The 24,443-nt window shown below is 45.5% G+C and overlaps 1 long non-coding RNA gene across 1 annotated transcript in view; it reads left to right on the top strand.

Moving 5' to 3' along the window:
• Positions 1–24,175, top strand: part of LOC122934038 — a 40,089-nt gene extending 15,914 nt beyond the window's left edge. The window contains exons 2-3 of the long non-coding RNA XR_006388625.1: positions 23,399–23,527; positions 23,657–24,175. This is a non-coding gene — a long non-coding RNA (uncharacterized LOC122934038). The remainder of the gene's footprint in view (positions 1–23,398; positions 23,528–23,656) is intronic.
• Positions 24,176–24,443: the final 268 nt, after the last annotated feature.

Genomic DNA, 24,443 nt, shown 5'->3' with positions numbered 1-24,443 from the left:
GGGGAAGGGGAAAGGATGAGTTATGGGGGATTCGTAGTACAGAAACCATTACTTGACTCCTTGCAAACCGCAAGGTGAATAGAACATAACGGTAGCCCAATTCTGTTCCACAGTTAGTGGAAATAGAATCCAAGCAAGCACGCGGCGCGCAGGGACTCCCGCTGAACCCTCAAGTAGGATCATATGCCTGAGATTGGCGAATCGTTTAGTAAGACACGCGTCTGATACCAGGAAGTGAGTTGAAAACATTCCTGCATGCATCTTCTAAACTGGAGGGGCAGTATTTCTATGAAGCTCTCCCAGCATACAAAGAATTGCTTCACATGGATCTCCTTTCTGGAAGACGCCTCTACCCAGTCTATCTTTATCAAGGAGACTTTCTCAAGAAATAGCTTAAACAGTGGAGGTGTGGGGTCGATCTACGTGTAGAGGATAGTCTTTATTCATGCTGCTGCTATCAGATATAACAATTTCCTGCTACCAGGGGTGCACCGTGTACTAGTCGGGTCAATGTACCCAAAGATGGCCCATATAGGGTCCAGAGGTGCTGCAGATGTCATATGGGTGGTGGTAAACGTGTGGATTTTATGCCAGAAATATTGTATCACCGGGCATAGCCACAAACAATGGAAAATGTCTGCTCCTATCTCTTTACACCAAAAGCAGTTGTCAGATTCAAAGACGCCCATACGGTGGCCCCGAACTGAAGAGATATATGCCCGGTGATAAATCTGTAGGGTCATCTCCCTGTAGCGGCTGGATGGCAATTAACGAAGATTGCATTCCAGAGCCTGATATAGATGGACATCGTTAACTGCGGGATGTCCATTTAGCTAATGCCCATTCACCCTTACCATAGTCCAGAGGGGTGTGTAGAAATTTATAGTAGCTAGTGGTGTCCCCTTATAGGGGTATGTTTGAGGGAGGCCTGTATACCTGGGCTCTATTCTCGGGGGGGTGGGTTGGGTTAAGTTTGTCAGTAATTTCTGGAGATAGCTGTTGGCTTGTAAATAGGGAAAGAGTATCCCCGGTATATAATTATATATGTACAGCTGGTATAAGTTATACACCTTCTTGTATATACTGATATGGAGTATGCTGGTATAACCTGGGTGTCTCCTGTGTGTATGTATGTGTATATATATATATATATATATATATATATAATTTATTAATTACACAGTACAGACCAAAAGTTTGGACACACCTTCTCATTCAAAGAGTTTTCTTTATTTTCATGACTATGAAAATTGTAGATTCACACTGAAGGCATTAAAACTATGAATTAACACAGGTGGAATTATATACATAACAAAAAAGTGTGAAACAACTGAAAATATGTCAAGAGTGTGCAAAGCAGTAATCAAAGCAGAAGGTGGCTACTTTGAAGAACCTAGAATATGACATATTTTCAGTTGTTTCACACTTTTTTGTTATGTATATAATTCCACATGTGTTAATTCATAGTTTTGATGCCTTCAGTGTGAATCTACAATTTTCATAGTCATGAAAATAAAGAAAACTCTTTGAATGAGAAGGTGTGTCTAAACTTTTGGTCTGTACTGTATATATATATATATGTACATATGTCAGGTCCATACATATTGGGACATTGACACAATTCTAAGATTTTTGGCTCTATACACCACCACAATGGATTTGAAATGAAACAAACAAGATATGCTTTACCTGCAGACTGTCAGCTTTAATTTGAGGGTATTTACATCCAAATCAGGTGAACGGTGCAGGAATTACAACAGTTTGCATATGTGCCTCCCACTTGTTAAGGGACCAAACGTAATGGGACAACTGGCTTCTCAGCTGTTCCATGGCCAGGTGTGTGTTATTCCCTTATTATCCCAATTACAATGAGCAGATAAAAGGTCCAGAGTTAATTTCAAGTGTGCCATTTGCATTTGGAATCTATTGCTGTCATCTCTCAAGATGAGATCCAAAGAGCTGTCACTATCAGTGAAGCAAGCCATCATTAGGCTGAAAAAACAAAACAAGCCCATCAGAGAGATAGCAAAAACATTAGGCGTGGCCAAAACTACTGTTTGGAACATCTTCCTAAAAAGAAGGAACGCATCGGTGAGCTCAGCAACACCAAAAGACCCGGAAGACCACGGAAAACAACTGTGGTGGATGACTGAAGAATTCTTTCCCAGGTAAAGAAAACGCCCTTCACAACAGTTGGCCAGATCAAGAACACTCTCCAGGAGGTAGGTGTATGTGTGTCAAAGTCAACAATCAAGAGAAGACTTCACCAGAGTGAATATAGAGGGTTGGTGAGCCTCAAAAACAGGAAGGCCAGATTAGAGTTTTCCAAACAACATCTAAAAAAGCCTTCAAAGTTCTGGAAACAACATCCTATGGACAGATGAGACAAGATCAACTTGTACCAGGGTGATGAGAAGAGTATGGAGAAGGAAAGGAACTGCTCATGATCCTAAGCATACCACCTCATCAGTGAAGCATGGTGGTGGTAGTGTCATGGCGTGGGCATGTATGGCTGCCCATGGAACTGGTTCTCTTGTATTTATTGATGATGTGACTGCTGACAAAAGCAGCTGGATGAATTCTGAAGTGTTTCGGGCAATATTATCTGCTCATATTCAGTCAAATGCTTCAGAACTCGACGGCGCTTCACAGTGCAGATGGACAATGACCCAAAGCATACTGAAAAAGCAACCAAAGAGTAAGAGTTTTTAAGGGTAAGAAGTGGAATGTTATGCAATGGCCAAGTCAATCACCTGACCTGAATCTGATTGAACATGCATTTCACTTGCTGAAGACAAAACTGAAGGGAAAATGCCCCAAGAGCAAGCAGGAACTGAAGAAAGTTGCAGTAGAGGCCTGGCAGAGCATCAAAAAGTTGGGACACTATACAAATCGTGAATAAAAACTTAATGCAATGATGTGGACATGGCGAATGTCAATATTTTATTTGTAATAGAACGTAGATGACAGATCAAACGTTTAATCCGAGTAAATGTATAATTTTAAAGGAAAAATAAGTTGCTTCAAAATTTCACAGAGTCAACAAATACCAAACAAGTTGGGACAAGTAGCAATAAGAGGCTGGAAAAAGTAAATTTGAGCATAACGAAGAGCTGGAAGACCAATTAACACTAAGTAGGTCAATTGGCAACATGATTGGGTATAAAAAGAGCTTCTCAGAGTGGCAGTGTCTCTCAGAAGCCAAGATGGGTAGAGGATCACCAATTCCCACAATGTTGCGCAGAAAGATAGTGGAGCAATATCAGAAAGGTGTTACCCAGCGAAAAATTGCAAAGACTTTGCATCTATCATCATCAACTGTGCATAACATCATCCGAAGATTCAGAGAATCTGGAACAATCTCTGAGCGTAAGGGTCAAGGCGGTAAAACCATACTGGATGCCCGTGATCTCCGGGCCCTTAAACGACACTGCACCAAAAATAGGAATGCTACTGTAAAGGAAATCACAGAATGGGCTCAGGAATACTTCCAGAAACCATTTGTCATGGTCTTACCTTCGTTTGACATGTGCTGGCGGCCATCTTGGTTTCTGGGTTTCTTGTAGCCTCCCACCCTGCGGCTTCTCCTTCCCACTGGGAGGAGCTGGATGCCTAGCTCATATATATAGAAGGTCTGTGGCTTCAGTTCCTTGCTTGGTCCTCCTGTGTTCACATGCTTCTAAGACTGCTGCTGCTTCTGGTTCCTGATCCTGGCCTCGTCTGACTACCCCGTTGGTTCCTGATCCTGGCTTCGTCTGATTACCCCGTTGGTTCCTGATCCTGGCTTCGTCTGACTACCCCGTTGGTTCCTGATCCTGGCTTTGTCTGACCACCCTCCTGGTTCCTGACCTCTGTCTACGCAAGACCCTGCTTCGGTTTAGCCATCCGTTTGGACTTTTGCTACGGCTTGATTTCCAATAAAGCCTTCTTATTTCCACTCATCTCTGTTGTACGTCTGGTTCATGGTTCCATGACACCATTGTCAGTGAACACAATCCACCGCGCCATCCGCCGTTGCCAGCTGAAACTCTAAAGTGCAAAGAAGAAGCCATTTCTAAGCAAGATCCACAAGCTCAGGCGTTTTCACTGGGCCAGGGATCATTTAAAATGGAGTGTGGCAAAATGGAAGACTGTTCTTTGGTCAGACGAGTCACGATTCAAAGTTCTTTTTGGAAATCTGGGACGCCAGGTCACCCGGACCAAAGAGGACAAGGACAACCCAAGTTGTTATCAACGCTGAGTTCAGAAGCCTGCATCTCTGATGGTATGGGGTTGCATGAGGTGTGGTATGGGCAGCTTGCATGTCTGGAAAGGCACCATCAATGCAGAAAAATATATTCAGGTTCTAGAACAACATATGCTCCCATCCAGACGTCATCTCTTTCAGGGAAGACCCAGCTTTTTTCAACAAGATAATGCCAGACCACATTCTGCATCAATCACAACATCATGGCTGCGTAGGAGAAGGATCCGGGTACTGAAATGGCCAGTCTGCAGTCCAGATCTTTAACCTATAGAGAACATTTGATGCATCATAAAGAGGAAGGTGCAACAAAGAAGGCCCAAGACGATTAAACACTTAGAGGCCTGTATTAGACAAGAATGGGAGAGCATTCCTATTTCTAAACTTGAGAAACTGGTCTCCTCGGTCCCCAGACGTCTAAGTGCTGTAAGAAGAGAGATGCCACACAGTGGTGAAAATGGCCTTGTCCCAACTTTTTGGGGATTTGTTGACACCATGAAATTCTGATTCAACATATTTTTCCCTTTTTAAAATGGTACATTTTCTCAGTTTAAACTTTTGTTCCGTGATTTATGTTCTATTCTGAATAAAATATTAGAAGTTGGCACCTCCACATCATTGCATTCAGTATTTATTCACGATTTGTATAGTGTCCCAACTTTTTGGGAATCCGGTTTGTATTTATACACAGACAAATACAATAAAAGTGTCCTAGTGTAGACAAGCTTCGAGTTACTATGTTTGGTTTGAGATAAGAAAATGGTCAGCATGGATGGATTAGGGGCCCACCTTGGACTTTGTACTTCTGCCTTCCAAGGCTAAATCCCCCTCCTATCTAAGTGCAGGTTATACATAGATATAAAATGAATACATATGCAAAATGGACTCCTTTATGCTTTCCCTCACAACAGCCAGGGCACGGTTTTGGAGGATAAGGTTCCCCGTTCACAGCAGGGTGGCACCCAAATCAGCTCACGGGCATCACTGGAGCATGGATGGGGGAATACAGAGGACACAGACAATACAGCTCCCACCAAGGACAGCTTGTCATTGTGTCTGGCATACATGATCGAGAACATGCTGTAGTGCCTGCGCAACGACCTCTGAGTTGCCCTGATGGTTAGCAGTGCTGATTACTGATGCCGTCCTTACTTCCGTCACTGGAGCATGATCATGTTGGCTATCTCCTTCTTCGCCTCTTCCACCTACATCACCACATCCACCGCCTCCTCAACCTCTACTCCACTTGGATCTCCGCCTCCTGGTTCAAGAATATTTTATTATTTTTAATGTTTTTGTATAATACATTATTTTAAGTCATTTCCCTATCCACATTTGCTTGCAGGGCAATTGTCCTGATATGACCCATTTTGCTTCCTTTTGCAGCCCTCTAGCCCTTTACTACGACTATTTTACAGCACCAAAGTTTGGGTCCCCATTAACTTCTATGGGGTTCGGGTTTAACTTTGAGTACCCAAACCGATTTTTGAACTAACGTTTGGCCGAACCCGTCAAACCCAAACATTCATGGGTCTGCTCATGACTAATCATGACTTTTTAATTGATTCCTTAAGATATTTATTAGCCAAAGTACATCACGATTCTTCCCTAACCAAGCAATTTCTTCACTTTAATTTACTATTTTCGGAGATGAGAACACAAGATGTCTGCCTAATACAACATGGCCGACCATCAGATCTAATCTTGTTTCTCCAACAGCCAAGTGAAAGGGACAGCGCAGAGACAGTAATCTGAAGCTGCACGGCACAGAGCAGTCTAATAGAACAGTGTCCACATTGATTAATAGATAAGCAATTCTATTAGGGCCTCATTCACACAGTCTCACATTCTGTATGTCTTCTCAGTCCATTTTTGAAATGTTCTTCATTGTTTACCATTGGTAACATTTTTGTGGAACGTACAACATTTTGATCACTTTTATTAATAATCACCCATTGTAGAGCCTGACTCCTCCCACACAGGATCACATGGTCATGATATAATCACAGTTCCTTTACCTCAGCAGCCCAGCCTGGTTCCTCCCACACAGGATTACCTTAGTGAGGTAATGTAATTCTGAGATAGGTGGTGGTAATTGTGAGAATTATGGATTAATATTTACTGTCAGCCATGTCATCACACCTACCATTTGCAGAAAGATAGCAGAGGTAGTGAACTCCACCAGAGGGCCCTGCTTCAAAGCTGTAGCCAGATAGCAGAAAACTCCTAGCAGGCCACATTTGGTTACATTTCACACCTCCATTCAGACAGCACGGATCCTGCAGAAAAAACTTCCCTGCAGGGGGTCTAAGCCATTTCCCAGTTCAATCGAATCTAGCAGACAGCATGGAACCAGTGATTTATAAGGAATTATGAATCGCCCGGCCATCGCAGGCGCAACGAAGAACATGCCCATGGTCTTAGTTTGATGGTGGGATGTCAGGGAGGGGAGATAAACATATCTCCCCGCAGAAACCCAATAGGAGCACCATGTTTGGACTCTAGTTGTAGCCGGAGCCCAGACGGATCCGTTGGTCCCGGAACCATCTGCCTGTGACCTTCTGGACTGGAGCTATAAACCCTAAAGGGTTTTTTTTTTTTTTTTTTATAAATACTTTATTTTATTTGTGATACAAAAAATAAATATCCATATAACCTTAGTAGTATTATAAATCCTAAAGTCCGTACATTTCTGATTTATAAGCATAATTAGTACCAATTACATACAAATAACCATACTTATGGAGATAAAACAAATCAAATGGAGACCTCGCTTGCTAAGAGGGGAGCGGGACTCGCAGCCACACAAAGCATCTAACTTAACATGTCAATATCCAAAAAAGGGCAGAGGTCGGGGGCCCACGGTCCGGGCGGCCATCGGGGAGCGAGCACGCGCTCCACGCGTCCTTTCCCGTATATGGGTACAGAAAACGGCTGGATTAACAATCTTAGATCCATTCACCTGGTGCTCACATTAACCATACATAGCGGGCTTATAGCGATCTTTAGTCGCAGACATTTCTTAAAGCAACCTGGGGGGGTCCAGCAGTCTTCTATCACAGTGGAGAGAAAAAAAGAAACAGAAAACCACAGCATATTTTACTGCCTCATCCCCATATAGTTAAGATTGAAAATTCGTGCCCAACTCAACCATACCTCGCATACAGTCACACCAGTATCTCAGGTGCGAGGGGACTCAAATCAAGTATCGCTCAACACTCACCGGCGTTTAAAAGAAATGTGGGCAGAAACACCACCAAAAGCCGGCTCTGTCCCCTAATTGCACCCATACAACATGTATCGTATCGCTGCCTACAGTCCAACCACATATCGAAAAGAAAGAGCCGCATTTCGGGGCGCACCCGGCCGCCCAGAGTCCCAAGCCCCAGGTCCCCGCCCGTAAGCACAGAGTGCCCTGTTTTAGCAAAAACTTTAGCCATTATTCAGTGCCTGAGAGTCCCGCCGTCCTCCAGCGTTCCTAGAGATACTCCAATATTCAGATGCGACTTCACATCCTTTCCCAATTGCAGTACATAAAGAAAAACCGGACTAATAAGATCGTCCCCAACCCGCCCCCCCCCATGACCCGCCCCCCCCCCCCCCCCCACCTTGCAGGAGAAGAAGAAAAAAAAAAAAAAAAAAAAAAAAGGAACAATTCCAAATTAATTAATTACCCATGTCCCAATCTTCCCACAGTTTGCACCACTTTAGATAGGATCCTCTTTGTTTATACAGAATCCTCTCATAAATTTTCACTTTCTCGACCAGGGCCAACCAGTTACTGCAATCTGGAGCAGAGGAGCAAAACCATAGTCTAGAGACCAGAAGCCTGGCCAAGAACATAACCTTAATCAGTAGTTGGCGTTTTATGGGCTGGTAGTTAACCTCCGATAAGTCTCCCAGGACCCATATCCTGGGGGACAAAGGAACAACAATGTTAAATTTACGAGCCAAGGTACTTTGGACCGATCTCCAATAGCTACCCACCATCGGGCAGTCCCAAAACAGATGTAGATGGTCTGCCCCAGAGTCCTCTGGGCAGTCAGAGGAGACTCTGAGTCCTCTCCTATATAACCACATAGGTGTCACATATATTTTGTGCAAAATATTAAATTGTACAACTGAAGGTGATTATTCAAAGTGCTAGAGAGTGCTGACCTCAATTGAAAATATGCATACCAAGCCACCTCACCCAAATTTACCCTTTGCCCTAACTCCATCGGGGGCAGAATTTGTCCGCCACTAACCACCTGATGTAGGTACTGAACATTCTTAGTCCTCCAGTACTGGCAGCAATTCAAATCCCTTAAATTCAAAAGCTTTGAGTTATGCCACAATGGAGTACAAATAAGTGATGCCTTGATTCCACACCAACTCCTAATAGCCAGCCAGGTCTTTATAGCCATTCTGCAAAAAGGTGTATACTCAGTCTGTATATTTAGTAAATAGTCGGACTCCAATATAGTAAAGAAGTCCGTAAAACCTGAGTCTTTCACTACCCTGTTGCAGAAATGGCTATTTTCCCAGTCGTTAAAAAAGCAAAGTTGAGAGGCCATAAAGTAACCCCTAAAGTAGGGCAGATTAAGGCCTCCCTGATTATAAGGCATGGAGAAATAGAGTGTCTTCAATCTCACGCGCTTCCTCCCCCATAATAGATCATTAAGCATCCGCTCTATCAATCTGAAATACTTGTCTGCGATCCATACAGGCGAGTTGCGCAGGACATAGAGGACCTGGGGCAGTACTACCATTTTTATTAAAGAGATTCTATCCGCTCTTGCCTGTACAATTTTTTGCCATATCTTAATTTTGGCCCTCAGTTTTATCAACAGGGGAATCAAGTTGAGTTGTAAATATTCCTGAGGTTTGGCAGAAACTGAAATCCCCAGGTACTTTATTGAATCAGAGACTGTTAATTGGTTATCCCAGTCGCCTCGCAACTCGTCTATAGGAAGGAGAACCGTCTTCTCCCAATTGATTTCCAGACCAGACGGCGCAGAGAAAGAGCCAACCAGATCCATTATACGAGGGAGAGTGGTTTCTGTTTGATGAACAAAAACCAAGATATTATCTGCGTAGAGAGATACACGGTCATGCTTCCCCATTATGCCAAAACCGGCCACTTGCGGATCCTGCCTTATACTAGCTGCTAAGGGTTCGATATAAATATTGAACAAGAGAGGGGAGAGAGGGCAACCTTGGCGGGTACCTCTTCCTAGGGTAAAGCTCTCAGTGATCGTATCATTAATCCTAATCCTAGCAACTGGGGAGCTATATAATAGCTGAACCATCGCCATGAATCTAGGGCCAAAGCCCATTTTTTTCATTACCTCCCAGAGAAAGGTCCACTCCACCCTGTCGAATGCTTTGGTGGCATCCAGCGACAGGATGGAGCGGGTACTACATCCCGGGGACTGAATATTCATAAATAGTCTATGCAGGTTATGATGGGTGCCCCTTTTTGGCATAAAGCCATTTTGGTCTGGGTGGATAATAGAGGATATCACCCGTGAAAGCCTCCTAGCCAAGACTTTTGATAATAACTTAGCGTCTGTATTTAATAACGAAATTGGCCTATAAGAACTCATTTCTATCGGGTCTTTATCCTTTTTAGGGATTAGAACAATAAGAGCCTCCATCATAGAGCATGGTGGGCTCCCTCCCTGTATTGCCTGGGAGAAAACCTCTAGCAGCTGAGGAAGAATCACATCACTATACTTACGATAGACCTCATATGGAAGGCCATCCGTCCCTGGCGACGAATTCCCAGAGACCGATCCCAAAGCCTCCTGGAGCTCCGAAAGAGATAGCTCCTCTTCCAGATATTCTATTTGAGCTTCATTTAAAGTTGAAAGTGGAATCCCCTCCAGGAACCGCGTCGCCAGTTCGGGTGACAAGCCAAAAGAGGAGCTATATATCTGAGTAAAGTATTGTAAAAAGGTGTCCCTAATTCCTTCTGAGTCTGTTATAATTTCCCCCGCTATATTGCGAATAGAGACAATAGATTGATTTTTCTTGTCTTGTTGTGTGATTATCCTAGCTAGCAGCCTACCAGGACGTCCAGACTCCGAGAAATATTTTAAGCCCTTAAAAAATACTCTATGATTTGCTTTCTCTATTATATATTTTTCCAAGGAGCAGCTGGCCTTCTGCATCACTTCCCTGTTATACTCAGTAGGTTGACTGGTAAATCGCTCAGTTGTATCTGCAGCAGCCTTGGCCAGTTCCTCCTCTTTTTTTTTTAAATGTTCTCTTTGCTGCAACAATCTCGCTTATAAAGACCCCCCTCAGATATGCTTTCAGGGCATCCCATACTACATTGATGTTCGCAGAGGGAAGGTTAACCTCCCAAAAGGAGGACATCAGAGATTTAATGGACTGAAGATTATCCATAATAGTAAGCCAGTATGGATTCAGCCTAAATCCTAACCCCCGGTTATCCTTATTCCTCCCCGTGCAGACCTCAACCAGTACGGGTGAGTGGTCCGAAACTGTTCTTACCCCATATCGTATCTTCCGGATATTACTCAGATTGCTCTCATTAGTAAATGCTAAGTCGATCCTGGACATTGCTCTACCACCCCTGCTAACACAAGAGTATACTCTCTTTCCCCCACCAAGATGTTCCCATATATCCACCAGTCCCACCTCCGAGCAGAACTGAGGCAGCGGGGAATTACATACATTCCTCACCCGTTCTGCATCTAGTGTGAATCTATCTTTATTGGGGTCCATGACCGCATTAAAATCCCCCATCAGAACTAGCCGGCATTCTGATCTCCCTTCAGAGAAACGTGTTAGCTGGATCAGTGGGTACATTGAGAAGGGCGGGGGTATATAAAAAAAAAAAGCAAGAATATAGCTACAGCCATACAGCTTACCATACAGAAAGATAAACCTGCCTTGGTCATCTATATAAGATTCTATAAGGGTGAAATCCACAGAGTTATGAATCAGAACTGAGACGCCCCTAGAAGAACTACTAAAAGTGGAGTGATAGGATTGAGAATACCATCCCGTTGTCAAACGGAACACGGTTTCTTTAGTAAGATGAGTTTCTACCATGCAAATAATTGCTGGAAGGTATCGCTTTAATGCATCCATAATAGCTTGTCACTTAACCCTGTCCCCAAGCCCTCTAATATTCCAAGTTACAATTCTAGTAGACATCCTTCACTACAGCAGAGAAAAAAAAAAACATACCTGCAAGGTGGTGCCCTGATATTCAATAGGTGTACATTCTCTTGCTCTTCTCAATATCATGTCTCTATCGGCAGATAATAATAATTTCATTAAGATTGCTCGCGGCGACCTCCCTGGGATAGGTTTCCCTCCTGGTATTCGGTGGGCTCTTTCTATTTGAAACGTAGAGGAAAAACAGTCACTACCAAGATTGTTCAAAACTACGTCTTTAAGTTGTTCCTCTAGCTGTCGGCCTTCAGCTCCTTCTGGAAAACCAATTATACGAACATTATTTCGCCTTGCCCTATTTTCTAGATCCTCCAGCTTATTTTGTAATGATTGATTTTCTGAAGCTAACAGGACGGTTTGGGATTTTAAAATATCTATGTCAGTTTGCAAAGAGTCCACTACTTTTTCCACATTCTGGACTCGGTCCCAGATATTTACTAGATCTTCTCTTATTAAGGAAATATCGCTCTGCACCGAACCCAGCTGAATAGACATCCCTTGCACTAATGTGCCGTTATTTTCCACGGCACCCAAGATTTTGTTCAAAACTAAAGGGTCATATTCAGTTCGCATTTGTACAGCTTGCGTTTGTGCAGAGAGACTTTCCTCGTCTAGCACCTGACCTGCCTCCGCTGATTCACCATCAGAAGATTCATCAGTTTGGGGGATTTTCACGGGTTTCTTCAAATTAGCAGACAATTTTGTCTTAGCTATATTCTTTTCATTTGGGAAGGGTGATTTCAAAAATTTATCGATTTTATTCTCGGGAGTCTTAGACGCCATCTTCGCTACAGAGGAATCCACCGACCGTCGTTTTGGGGGCATTTTTCTTCCCCTTTTTTTTTTCCCCCCCTTCCCCCTTTTTTTTCCCTTTTTTTTTTTTTTTTTTTCTCTCTTTCCTTCCTTCTTTTCTCTTTCCTTCTTCCTCTAACCTAAAGGGTTTTGTCGGTCATTTATAGCCAGTCCAGCAGAGGGGGGGGGGGGACCCCTCCCACAGGCCGTTTAAAAGGCTTGTGCCAGCAAGCGGGCGTGTCTTTCTCTGAAAGGGGTTCACAGGACTCATCACTACCCAAAGGACTCACATATCTGGTAAACTGACTTATTGTTCTGCTTAACCCTGTTTTACCTATATCACCTGTATCTGTAACCTCAGACCACTGTATATATTCTGTGTGTATACTGTGTCATCTAGTGTGCCCTTAAGGCGATTTAAATATATAATTTAATCTTGTGCTTTCTTGTATCTCGATCACGAATCCCCACGTCCGCGTTTCGGCCTAGTTATAAGCTACCGCGGGTTGGTTTCTCACCCTATATAATCCCGTTAGCGGACCGGGCTTATATCAAACGAGAAGCTGGTGGCAGATACCCAGGCTGAGACGGCGCTGTTTTCACTGCAGCAGTGAAAAGACCCTCTCAGCTTGTTGCCTCTCTGTGCCCGCGTGGACAGGAGGTGTCTGTGTAAACTGTACCGAGCTGACCTTACCTGTTCCTCCAGGAGGGCGTAACGTCACGTCTTGGTAACCAGGGACTATACCGCGTCTCATGAGCTCGATGTAGTTGATGTCAAGCGGGCACGAGGGGTGTTATTTGTCACATATTGGTGGCGGCAAAGTGGGATTGAGATACTAGTGTGTGAGTGTGAGACCCATACTCCCAGACACTAAAGGCGACCAGCAGTAGCTTTTGCCACTGGAGTCTTAAGATCAGCTCAACACTAGACAGTCTGAGTGCAAATACAATAAGGTGTGTGGGTGCATCAGGTTGCAGTCTGTGTCAGTGACCATCCGTGGCAATGATGGCCAGTTACACAAAAAGCAAGGCTAAGGATATGGCCGAGGCTATGAATGATGGCGGGGAGGACGCAGTCCAGATAGGGGGCCGAGAGGAGGTGGAAGGCTACTTTCTTCCAGACGAGGGGGAGCACAGCCAAAGCTCCCCAATGAGCCAGTTGCTGGAGGTGAGGTCCGCGGTGGGCCTCACTCCACCTGCTCATCCCCCCCAGCCAGGCAGGCTCAGCTGCTCTCCTACAGGCTGCCCTAGACCGACTCCAGGCCGGAGACCAGGCTTCCTACAAGATCCTTATGGCAACTGCAGAACATTGTGAACAAACAGAGGCTGCAGAACGAGAACGTTGTGAGCAAGCTGCAGAACGACGCAAGCAAGCAGCGGCTGCAGAACATTGCGAGCAAGCACAGGCCGAGCGTGAGCACCAGCTACAAGTGCTCCAGCTCCAACTCCAGCAGCCCTCTCCAGCCCGATGTGAGTCTCCAGAGATCCGGATTCCAAAACTGCGGGCTGAGGACTTTCCCCTACTGGACAAAGATGGGGACTTGGACTCTTTCTTGTTGGCATTTGAGATGGCCTGCCATCAGTACCAGCTGCCAAAGGACCAGTGGGTCAGATTCTTCACGCCATGTCTCAGGGGAAAAACCCTTGAAATCTTTGGGTACCTGCCCAGCGAGACCACCCTGAGCTATGAGGACATCAAGCAGGCTCTGGTGCGGCAGTACAACTTGACCCCTGAGACATACAGGAAAAAGCTCAGGAGTTTGCAGCGGGGTTCTACCCAGAGCTGGTCCGATCACATGAGGGCCTTGCTGAGAGCAGTCGACCAATGGACCACGGGATTGGAGCTCTCCATCGTCCAACAGCTGAAGGAGCTCATCGCCACAGAGCAGTTCTTGTGGAATTACCCGGAGGACCTACAGCAGTACCTCCACGACCGGAAGCCAAAGGGGGCCTCCGCAACAGCAGCCCTGGCCAATGAATACACCAACAGGACTTCAGAGGCCCGAAAATCTGTCTTTTTGGAGAGGGGGTAAGACCCACGCTGCACCTGCTGCCCCTAGGCCCAAGGGGGCACCAGCCCCTGCTACATTTTCCACGTCAGTGGGGGAACCCTGACTTTGCCACTTGTGTAAGCAGCCAGGGCACTTCAAAGCCATGTTTCCCCAGCACCCGAGGGACCCGTCCCAGTCGCCGACCCGGAAACCGTCCACTATGTTGTGTGTGTGTGTGGGTGGGCGAGGTGAGAGGTCCCTTGACAATTTGCAACTGGTCACGGTGGGCCAGGCGGTGGCCATGGGACTTAGAGACACCGGGGCTGAGAAGACTGGTATGGCCTGAACTGTTGGAACCCCATGATTTGCCCGGGAGATCCCTTACTGTCTCCGGGATTGGAGAAGTAGAAGCGTCGCTGCCCGTCGCCAAGGTCTATTTGGACTGGGGCGCCGGTCGAGGAGTAAGGGAGGTGGGGGTATCCTCAAATATCCCTTCCAGTGTTTTGCTGGGGACGGACCTGGGGCGGCTTGTGTCTAAGTACGTGGCCGCTGACACCCCGAGGTCCGATCCCCCAGAATGTGATGTCATGTCCACCCCTGTTGATACTGTTATTGTTCATAACATGCCTGTTGATGGGGATGTGGGGGATATAATGTGTGCCTCTCCCCTCAAGGGGGAGGGGGTCATTCACACCAGCTGTGCTTAGGCCCCAGTGTGTGGCCAGCAAGCATGCTGGGATCTGTTGTCCTCAGGTGTGGCTATTGAGGGGACAAGCAGGGGGCAGACAACTGCGGGGGAGAAGGATGAAAATGAGGTCAGGGTTGTCCCAGGAGAAGTAGGGCTCCCAGGTAAAGCCTCAGTGCAGGATTCCTCCACAACCAGGATGGCCGAGGGCCAGGTTAGTCCGTCTGGACTGGCGACTTGGTCTGAAGCCAAGTGGAAGCAGGCATTACCAGCGGTGGCAGAGGCCATAGCTGCTGTCGCGTGCAGTGGGAGTGCTGGGCCTTGTCGCGATTGGTGCAAGACAATATGGAGCGGGCCCAGACCGACCAGAAGCGATGGTACGACCAGAATGCTTGTGAGAGGACCCACCTTGTGAAAGGCCTTCCCCGTGAACCTGAGCCGGGAGGCAGGTGCCCTCCCAGAATGCCGCCCCTTCCGGGAACTGTTCACCAATGCGCCCGGAAGGACGGCGTCCTCCGAGATGCCGTTGGGTATGGAGTATGCCCCTGCCACTTCTAATTGGATGGTCAAGCTGCTTAAGGGACTTGAAGGGTACGCAGTCGTGTACCTGGAGGTCATTGCCGTCTTTGGTCCTACATGAGAGGATCCCCGAGAGCATCTGGCGCAGATGCTCAGGCAGATCTGCCAGGCAGGCTTGATGTCACGACCATGTTCATGGTCGTGACTCCTGAACCGCATGCAGTTGCCTGCGGTCTTGGTTTTCTTGTCAATCACAGGTGAGGGCTGAAGTATGTTGCCTCACCTGTGGTTGCCGCTGGCAACATTGTTTATGTGGCAGCAAAGCAGCCTGAGCTGTGCTAGGCAGCTTGCTGTAATGTGCATGCGGTTGCACCTGGCAACCTCTCTTTATAGGTGTGCCTTTTTATCGGTGTGCACGGGGTGTTACATGTTTTGTGTGCAATTTTTCCCTTTAAGTGGTTGTCTTCCTTTCCCTGGTGTGAGAAGGGTTAATTCCTTCCTAGTGTGTGTGCATTGAGTGTGGGTGTGGCTAATTTGGGCTATAAAGCCTCTGCTGGTTTCAGTTAGCTGAGGGGTTCTTCAGCCATGGTTGCTGGAGACATCCTCCTGTTATTTACCATCTGCCAGTGGGGGCCACCCTTGTGGTCATAAGTTTATGTCTATGTGATGTTCAGTTGATATTTTCCGTTTGTTATTTGGTGCAGCTATGGATCTGGGTTCCTGTGTGTGGATGTGTGTTTGCTGGGTTCATTTAATGTTGTGTGGACATCAGCTTGCCAGCACAGGGATCCAGTCAGCAAGGCTGTGGCAGGTAGGTGGAACTAGTTCAGTTCACCTGCCATATCCATAGGACTGTTTGTGTTCCCCTTTTCCCTGCAGCTTGGCCAGTGAGACTCCTGTTCCTCCGTGTCCAGAAGGAACAGGTCGTCTTACCCTGCTCCTAGTTTAGGGCCACCCTGAGGGCTAGCAGGGACTTCAAGGTTCCCGAGTATGAGCCCTCCTACCATCAGGGTCGGCTCATACAGCTAGGAGTCAGGGTCAGATTAGGGATGCGATTAGGTGACCTGCTCCCTAATTCTGTCGTCCTGGTCGAGCAGCGACTACCATCTTCTGTCATCACACGGCTGAGGGTTTTCCCCATCCTCAGCCGTGACACTTGACCCTTAAGCCAGGAAAGTGCCAGCTGGGCATAAGCGAGGGGCTCCGGGCAGGCAGGGGAGCTTCGGAACCTGGGAGAGTGGATGCCAGCTCATCCTGGCTAACCCTCCAGGACAAACACCAGGTAGTTTGCGCCCCACTATAGTAGCCTGGCGAGGCCCCTAGCCCAGGTACTTCCTAAGTTACAGGAGCAGCACCTGGGTATATCGGAGTATAATTCTATATGTACAGCGCAGGTATATACATAGTCATCTTCCTGTATATTATAGTATAGACTATGCTGATATAACCTGGGTATCCCCGGTATATAATTATATATGTACAGCTGGTTGTACATCTTCTGTATATACATGGAAGACATAATCAAAGCTTTTGTGGAAACCCAAACTGTCCTGTATTTCGCTCGTGCTCCGGTTTTCCATGTGTAATCCACAGCTGATTCCATACGGTTTTCCATGTGGAGAAGCCCAGCCCGAGTGTAATACAGAACCAGCAGTGTATGAGATTAGACCGATCTCATCTATATTGGGCTCTTTTTCTCTATGTGGATATTGAACTGCTGTGCAAATGTATAAATTCTTAGCATGTCAGTTTTTGGTGTGGGTTTTTTCCGTTCCCCAGAGGCAGTTATAGGTGTTGTCGCCATTTATATTGATAACCGGTTGTCAGGATCAGTCATCAGTATCTGATCGGCGGGATCTGATACCCGGCAGCCCCGACTATCAGCGGTTGGAAGAGGAGATGATGCTCCAGTGTGAGCGCCGCTTCCTCGTCAGTACACCGCACGTTGTCTCCTGTGGAGCGGTGGCATCGTGTAATTACTGCTACAAGTATGTATTGTAGTATCGGGCATGCTGTAGTATTGAAGTATTATGTGCCACTGTCCCTGGTACAATGTCCTCCTTTATGGGGTTGTGGAAGTGACCGCCCGACGTGACTGAGAATTACTAAAAGCTCATTCCCTTTGCTGGTTCTGTACAACGCTGCAGATTTACCGCACAGAAATCTGCAAAGTAAATCTGCAGCTGACCAGTCACGTGTGAACCCCGCCTTATACTGCAGCCGTTCTCTATGTGCTATATGGCGGAATTATTTCTGTACTGTGCGATGGACGCAGCTGAAGGTTTCTTATTCATTAGTTTCTTATTATCATAATTTTGTATTTTTTAACTCCTTCTCGACCAGCGACGTAACGTGCCATACAGCTACCTTCCGGTGATCGGGCAGGCGAACTGCGATAGAGAGAAGGAGTTTTTGCCGAGTAACGTTGGGGGGGTGCCTGGGCACTTTGAGCAGCAAACACCGCCCCTGGGCACTTGCAAACCCCGTTTCCATATGGTGTAAACTTCATTTTTGGAACATTGCAGCTACAGAAGTGGCAAAAAAAGGTCCCGTGCGTTATCTGTGTGTGACCTACAAGGCGGTATAACAGCGAGACAAGACTGAGGTTGGTGACCGACGGCCTGTAAGAGTTTTCTATTTATGCAGGAAACCGTCACCAGTCTACCCTACACCTGCCAGTAAGGAGCTTTAATATTGGATGCTATGGGTAACAGCAGTATTACTGTGCTGCCCATCAGATTCACAGCGTGCAGTGCGCTGGTTAACTAACTACATGAAAAGCCTTAATGTTTATTCATACGCATTTCCCTCTTTTTAAAGCATAACATTTCCTAAACGCGTCTATGCCGCTTGTACAGGCGTTATTGCGACCTCTGATCAGAACCATCTCCCTGTGACCTTCCGGTATGGAGCTATGAGCCATGATGGGTTTTGTGGATCTTTGGCTACTAGGACCAGGGAGGGGAGGGGGATCCTCCCGGGGGAGTGAGGGGCGCGACCCACTAAGGATTACACTGCCTGTGCGAGCAGCGGCCATGGTCTTTCTCTATAGGGGGTCCCATCGTGTAATGTGTTTGGAGGGACCGTGGACAACCTGCTGATGTCACTGCTCCTGTGTGGCTATAGCATTCATCATTATAACCCAGAGGATTACTCATCTACCCGGGAACTGACTTTATCTGTTTATATGAGACCATCTGTATTTGCACATCTGACCATTGTGTATATATATATATATATATATATATATATATATATACAGTCATGTGAAAAAATTAGGACACCCTTTGAAAGCATGTGGTTTTTTGTAACATTTTTAATAAAAGGTTATTTCATCTCCGTTTCAACAATACAGAGAGATTAAAGTAATCCAACTAAACAAAGAAAACTGAAGAAAAGTCTTTTCAAGATCTTCTGTAAATGTCATTCTACAAAAATGCCTATTCTAACTGAGGAAAAAGATAGGACACCCTCACATGTATTCCCTCTTAAATTGGCTCAGATCTCACACAGGTATATCACACCAGGTGCACATAATTAGTAGATCGTTACTCTGCATGTTGAATGAGTCTTGCCCTATTTAAACCTCAGACATTTAGTTTGGTGTGCTCCTGACTGTTGAAGTGAGAGTGAGCACCATGGTGAGAGCAAAAGAGCTGTCAGAGGACTTCAGAAAAAAGATTGTAGCAGCCTATGAGTCTGGGAAGGGATTTAAAAAGATCTCAAAAGATTTTGAAATCAGCCATTCCACTGTCCGGAAGATAGTCTACAAGTGGAGGGCTTTCAAAACAACTGCCAACATGCCCAGGACTGGTCGCCCCAGCAAGTTCACCCCAAGAGCAGACCGCAAGATGCTAAAAGAGGTCTCCAAAAACCCTAAAGTGTCATCTCGAGAACTACAGCAGGCTCTGGCTACTGTTGATGTAGAAGTACATGCCTCTACAATCAGAAAGAGACTGTACAAGTTTAACTTGCATGGGAGGTGTGCAAGGAGGAAACCTTTGCTTTCCAAGAGAAACATCGAGGCCAGACTGACATTTGCCAGAGATAAAGTTGACAAAGACCAGGACTTCTGGAATAATGTTCTTTGGACAGATGAGTCCAAAATTGAATTATTTGGACACAACAGCAGAGGACATGTTTGGCGTAAACCAAACACAGCATTCCAAGAAAAGAACCTCATACCAACTGTGAAGCATGGAGGTGGAAGTGTCATGGTTTGGTGCTGCTTTGCTGCAGCAGGACCTGGTCAGCTCACCATCATAGAATCCACGATGAATTCTACTGTGTATCAGAAGGTGCTTGAAGAACATGTGAGACCATCAGTTAGAAAATTAAAGCTGAAGCGAAACTGGACCATGCAACATGACAATGACCCAAAACATACTAGTAAATCAACCAAAGATTGGCTGAAAAAGAAGAAATGGAGAGTCCTGGAATGGCCAAGTCAAAGTCCAGATTTGAATCCCATTGAGATGCTGTGGGGTGACTTGAAAAGGGCTGTACGTGCAAGAAACCCCTCAAACATCTCACAGCTGAAAAAGTTCTGCATTGAGGAGTGGGGTAAAATTTCCTCAGACCGATGTCGAAGACTGGTAGATGGCTACAAGAACCGTCTCACTGCAGTTATTTCAGCCAAAGGAGGTAACACTCGCTATTAGGGGCAAGGGTGTCCTATCTTTTTCCTCAGTTAGAATAGGCATTTTTGTAGAATGACATTTACAGAAGATCTTGAAAAGACTTTTCTTCAGTTTTCTTTGTTTAGTTGGATTACTTTAATCTCTCTGTATTGTTGAAACGGAGATGAAATAACCTTTTATTAAAAATGTTACAAAAAACCACATGCTTTCAAAGGGTGTCCTAATTTTTTCACATGACTGTATATATGTATGTGTGTGTGTGTGTATATAGTGTTGTGTCTAATGCGCCCTTAAAAGGAGACTGTCACCTCTATATGGCCATATACAGTGCTTACATTGTCCTATAGCACACCTGTACATGAATGTAATGGTACCTTTTGTCTTTTTCTTTTCACATGCAGAAGCTGGAAAAACTAAGTTAAATTTATATGCAAATGAGCACTCGCAAGTGCCCAGAGGCGGCGTTCACTGTGTTGGAGCCCAGGCTGCTCTGCTTTTTTTCATTGTTTCCTGCCCCAGCCTCTACCTATGCCCATCATCCTTCGGTCCAGCTGAGATCTCGCGCCTGCGCACTGCCGGGCTGGAGCATTCTCACTGATGATGCTCATTGTGGGTATGGCATCGCTTTAACCACTGCACATGCGCCAGCGAATGGTGTGAAACCAGGGGTAAGGGGGCGTTCGCCGGCGCATGCACAGTTGTTAAAGCGATGCCGGGCCCACAATGGGCATTGCAGTGCGCATGGCCCGGCGAGGCAGTGCGCAGAATCAGGATCTCGGCCGGACCGAAGGATGACGCAAGGGAATAGGTAGAGTCTGGGGTGGGGAAACAGTGAAAAAAGGCAGAGCAGCCTGGGCTCCAATACAGTGAACGTGCCCCTGGACACCTGTGAGTGTTCATTTGCATATGAATTAAACGTTGTTTTCCAGCTTCTGCAAGTGTAAAGAAAAAGACAAAGGTACCGTTACATTCATGTATAGGTGTGTTATAGGACAATGTAAGCATTGTATATGGCCATATGGAGGTGACACACTCTCTTTAAGGCAATTAAATATATAAATTAATTTTGGCTGTTCTGTATCTCGATTACGAATCCCCACGTCCGTGTTTCAACATAACGCTATAAGCTACCTGGGGTTGGTTCTGACCCGATATAATCCTGTTAACGGACCGGGCTTATATCTAACGAGGAACTGGTGGCAGTCTACTGGGCTGGCAGAGCTCTGCTTCACAGTGAAAAATCTCTCTCAGCTTGTCAGGGTTGTGAGCGAGTGTTGTGTCACACCGGAGGTAGCGTGGACCACCCTCTATCACTCTCCGTGCCTTCGTACGCCCGTGTCTGTGTAAACTGTGCCAAGCTGACCTTATGTACTACCCGGGAGGGCGTAACATCATGTCTTGTTAACCAGTGACAAAACCATACCTTGTGATCCTGATGTACAGTGTCGGTGGGCGGGGCTGCGAGGTGCACTATCGTCACATATTGGTGTCCCTTTTTTTTTTTTTTTTTTTTATACTGTAGGGGGACTTTAAATGTTACCTGGCAACTTAAAATTGTCTTAGTGAAATCTGCCCTCCAAAATTCCTATGTCGCTCCTTCCCTTTTGCGCCCTGCCGTGTGCCCGTACAGCAGTTTACGACCACATAAAAAATATTGAGGTTTATTTTGCTGTTAACCCTTGCTGTGTTGCAGGAAAAAATGGATTAACATAAAAAATTAGCAAAAAAAATTTTAAATATTGAAATTACCTTCATTTTCTCCTAAACAGTTGTGGAACACCTCAAGGGTTAGCAAAGTTTGTAACACCAGTTTTGAATAATTTGAGGGGTTAAGTTTCTAAAATGGGGTCATTTATGTGTGGTTTCTACTATGCAAGCCCCTCAAAATCACTTTATAACTGAATTGATGCTTAAAAAAGCTATTTTGTAAACCTTCTAAACATCCTAAAAAAATAAAATAACATTTACAAAATGATGCTAACATAAAGTAGACATATGGAGAATGTTGACTGATAACTATTTTAGTTTCTTAATTTTCTGTAAATTTAGATTTTTTTTATATAAGTTAAGGAAAAAATATTGACCCAAATTTGCTGCTAACATGAAGTACAATCTCAGAATCGGTTAGATAAGTAAAACTATTCCAAAGTTATTACCACATAAAGTGACACATGTCCGATTTGCAAAAATGGGCCTTGGCAGGAAGGTAGAAAATGGCTTAGGGTAGAAAGGGTTAATATATGCAAGTAAGCCTTTGGGACCAACAGGGGTGTTGCCCTTACACCTAGAGGCTCCTCCTTTCTGCACCTGCCAAGCCCATTTCACTGTCATTGACAGGGTCAGGTGTGATTACGTTTTCACTGCCTGGTCCTGTCAATCAAAGTGAAAAGGGGCGTGGCAGGTACAGAAAGGAGGAGCCTCTAGGTAAAAAGGCAACACCCCCCTTACTCCTGGAGGTTCATTTGCATATAATAAAACATCATTATCTCAGCAGTGCAGGCACATATCCACATGGGACAAGCACAGATGCCTTCAGCTGCCAAGCGCACATGTACCAGGTCAGCCGCTGTCACAGGTACCAATCTGCTGACAGATGCCCTTTATTCTTGTGATTCCATCTGATAGGACGAGGGCAGTCTGAGCTCTAGATCTATGAAGTGATCTACCAGATTACAGCTTTAGGCTGCTTTCATACTAGCTTTTTCAATTCCGCAATTGAGATCCGTCATAGGATGAAAACACTTCAGTTTTTTCTCCATTCATTGTCAATGGGGACAAAACTGAACGAAGCGCAGTCACCAAAATGCTTTCTGTTCTATTTGGTTGTGATCTCATCGCGGACAGAGTAATGCTGCAAGCAGCATTTTTCTGTCCGCGATGTGGTGCGGAGCAAGACTGATCCGTCCTGACACACAATGTAAGTCAATGGGGACGGATCTGTTTTCTCTGACACAATAGAAAACTGATCCGTCCACTATTGACTTTCAGTGTTGTTCATAACGGATCCGTCATGGCTATAGAAGACATAATACAACCGGATCCGTTCATGACGGATGCATGCAGTTGTATTATTGTAACTGAAGCGTTTTTGCAGATCTATGACGGATCCGCAAAAAAAGCTAGTGTGAAAGTAGCCTTATACTGGTATTACGGCTGTGACCTGTAACTGACTATAGTGGTGATATGAAGGTGTGACAGGCTTTTGACCTGAAACATGGAGGAACTGCCTTGATACACTTTATTATCTCCCCCAGTGTTTCCTCTTCTTATCTTCAGTAATTGTATTTTACATGGGATTTTCTAGGATTTTACATCAGTTCATCTTCTTTCTATTCAGTTTCCTACAATATAGGGTCCGAAGATCATTCTCCTGATTGACCCATCAAGGATGGATAGGGATGGGGACAAGATGGCAGAGAGTATAATAAATCTCACCCTAGAGATCCTCCTCCGGCTTACTGGAGAGGTGAGAGATTCTGATGGTGTCACATTACATCATCTTCTCTATGTTACCAACAGATGGACATGACTGGAGAGATGAGGGACTCTGGAGATGTATAGAGTGATATTTATTACCGTGTCTCTCCATAACCAGGAATACACAGTAGTGAAGAAGACCTCTAGTGAGCATTGTCAGGCCCCGGTATCTGAAGGACGGGGAGGAATCCTGAGCCCAACATCTAGGCCGACACCTCACTTCCCGATACATGAGAAAGTCAACAGAGAGAAGATCCTAGAGCTCACCAACAAGATTATTGAGCTGCTGACTGGAGAGGTGACATCGCTGGGAATGCCGGGTCATTATACAGTAACGCTATGAAGGGATATGGGTGATGACTGTATCATTGAGTTCCAATGAAGAAAAAAGTCGGCACTCCTTGCGATGTAATCGTTGATATTTTATTCGCCCATGAGTGGCGAATAAAATATTCACGATTACATCGCAAGGAGTGCCGGCTTTTTCCTTCATTGAAGTACCTGGGGCGACGCCTGCGGACCGTGCACCCACCATTCACGCAGTGCCGCCCGATCTACATAAAATGTATCATTGTGTTGTCAGGTTCCTATAAGGTGTCAGGATGTCGCCGTCTATTTCTCCATGGAGGAGTCTGAGTATTTAGAAGGACACAAAGATCTGTACAAGAACGTTATGATGGAGGATCACCAGCCACCAAGTAAAAGACATGACTGAATACAAACACATCCTCTCACTAGTTATATGTCAGAAATTAATTGTCACCGTATGTTTTTCCTACAGTTAAAGAAGAGAGAACAACTCCCAGTCCTCTTCTTCTACAGGATGGTTCAGAAGAACATCAAAGCATTCCATATGATGATCAGATAGATGGAAATAAGGTCTCATGAAAGGTTCCCTATGATCT

This window comes from Bufo gargarizans, chromosome 4 (assembly GCF_014858855.1).
Source record: "Bufo gargarizans isolate SCDJY-AF-19 chromosome 4, ASM1485885v1, whole genome shotgun sequence".
Classification (NCBI taxonomy): domain Eukaryota; kingdom Metazoa; phylum Chordata; class Amphibia; order Anura; family Bufonidae; genus Bufo; species Bufo gargarizans.
Note: the sequence above shows the minus strand (reverse complement) of the source record. Positions and strands in the feature narration are given on the sequence as shown.